The 2,500-nt window shown below is 40.7% G+C and overlaps 1 protein-coding gene across 4 annotated transcripts in view; it reads left to right on the top strand.

Moving 5' to 3' along the window:
- nhsl2 (NHS-like 2) overlaps nt 1–2,500 on the top strand; it is a 74,301-nt gene that overhangs the window by 32,465 nt on the left and 39,336 nt on the right. The gene's annotated exons all lie outside the window — the stretch shown is intronic.

The raw sequence follows: 2,500 nt of genomic DNA, 5'->3' as shown, positions 1-2,500 counted from the left end.
TTTTTTCTGGCATTCTTAACTTTAAATCCACTCCCACTGTTGTCATGTGGGAAGGTAAACCTTAGGGCCAGACTGAGTTCCTGAGTGCTGTAGAACAGGCTTTTATTGAGGATATCTCTGTGCTTTGCTTTATTCAGCTTTCCCTCAACCCTGACCAGTTGCCAAGTCCCTGCTGCGGAAAAACACCCTCACAACATGATGCTGCCACCACCCTGCTTTACTTTTGGGATGGTTTTGGGCAGTTTATGAGTTGTGCCTGATTTTCTCCAGACATAACGTTTATAATTGAGGCCAGACAACCTAATCGTGGTTTCATCAGACCATAAAATCTTGTTCCACACAGTCTGAGAGTCCTTGAAATCCATGCAGGCTTCCATGTGTTTTGCACTGAAAAGAGGCATCAGTATAGCCACTCTGCCATAAAGCCTAGATCGGTGGAGGGCTGCAGTGATGGTTGTCCTTCTGGAACTTTGTCCCATCTCCACAGAGTATCTCCAGAGCTCAGTCAGAGTGACCACCAGGGGGGTCTTGGTCACTTCTTTTACTAAGTCCCTTCTTCCCAATTGCTCAATTTGCCTGGGCAACCAGTTTGGTTGTGCCACACTTTTTCCTACTGAGAATTATGGAGGTCACTGTGCTCCTGGGAATCTTCAGTAATTTTGTCATTAAGGGGTACTGAGTGTAGATTAATGGAAAAAAGGTGTATATATCTATATAGTGTGTGTGTGTGTGTGTGTGTGTGTGTGTGTGTGTGTGTAGAGGTTAAACAGGATACGAGAGGATAAGCAATTTGTCTTGCTCTCCCACTGTGTGTGTGTGCGTGTGTGTGTGTATATGAAATAACTCCACTCTATGTGACCTCACATTGGCCCTGAACTGTGGTGTGTAGAGAGGTGCAGCTATGTCCTGTGCTTTGTCCTCTGCCCCTTCCTTCCGCTGTCTTTAAAGGAAGACTGATTGCTGCCATGTTTATTATGGAAACTCTGACACTGGCACATTTTAGGTTTATTTATGAGCCTAAATGAGTCCCATGCCACACATGGAAAGTGTGTGCATATTTAAGACAGACATTTAAGGTTATGTTCCCTTTTTTGCATTTACTATAAGTTTATACATTCTGTCAGCTGAAGTGGAATCTCATGTTCATGGCCAGGTATTTTAGGGTCAGATAATTAAAAAACCTACAATTAATAATCCCAAATATCAGATACAATGTGGGATTATTATTATTATTATTTAATTGGAACTAATTATCCATAATCTAATCTATTAATAATCCTGGAAATTTACAAGATGGGCCACATTCATACTCATATACAAGTAGGGGCAATTCAATGAAGATAATCAATTTTCCAGCTCAATGTTGAAAAAATAAAGGAATAATGAAAATAATGCTTAAAAGCCCGCACAATTACCCTGAGCTCAGGTTTGTGCCACCCTGCTGCCTATGTATTCCTTTCAGAATAAATTGTGTGTGTGTGTGTGTGTGTGTGTGTGTGTGTGTGTGTGTGCGCAAGAAAAAGAGAGAGTAAAAGAGTAAGAGAGGGAGGGAGTGATTAATGTAGACACTCAGTGAGACTGTGGTCAGTGGAGTGTGCTCTGAGCTGATTGATAACGAGACATGTTGCAGTTGATGCTGCTGTGTGTAACCTGCAAAGGGCAGCTCTGATTTCAACCTGTGTGTGTGTGTGAGAAAAAGAATGACCTTAAGTGGACGATATTAATAGGTAAATCAATTGACTCTATTCTAAATCCTGACAAGAAAAAAAAATTAATGCGCTTAAAAAATTTTCATCGAAGGTTTTAATGAGTTGATGCCGAGTAGCTATATGGGGTCGATATTATCCTGAGAAGCTGGACGAATATGAGTACTGTGTTTAAAAAACTGTGCTTATTAGACATATTTTTCCACAGACAGACATGACACAGCTTCTTCACTCATCTACTCAAAGGATGTTAGTGAATCATTATCGTGTATTGGCTGAACTTTATGTTGTATTGGGGGAAAAATGGTATTGGTGTATACAGTATATATTAGATACATTGTCGGTGTAGTACTAATGTATTGCATTAAAGATGCATGCAAGTCACTTTTTAAAAAAATATATTCGAAATAAATGCGTGTGCATGCTTGTAGGCATGTGTAAGTAGGGGTTGGTTATATGTGATGTTTACCAGACAGCTATATGTGATGAATTGATAATGCAGAGTGATGCTGTGCTTCGGAATGCTAAGCTTCAGGCTGCAGTAAAGGGAGGGACCTGCCCTCTCGCCACTGCAGTATGTATGTGTGTGTGTTTGTACTGGCAGCCTATAACCCTTAGCCTGGTGTCATAACAGTGTACCATCCACATGTATTTCCCTCATTGCTTGTCAGTATTTTCTTTGTACTGTCTAAGTTGCTTTACTTTTTTTTACAAATTTTATCCTACCATATCCTACCGTGTGTGTGTGTGTGTGTGTGTGTGAGCGCAGTCAGCCTTTGCAGAACACCATCAGT

Source organism: Silurus aristotelis, assembly GCF_946808225.1.
Source record: "Silurus aristotelis genome assembly, chromosome: 5".
NCBI classification, from domain to species: domain Eukaryota; kingdom Metazoa; phylum Chordata; class Actinopteri; order Siluriformes; family Siluridae; genus Silurus; species Silurus aristotelis.
This window is presented reverse-complemented; position numbering and strand designations above follow the sequence as displayed.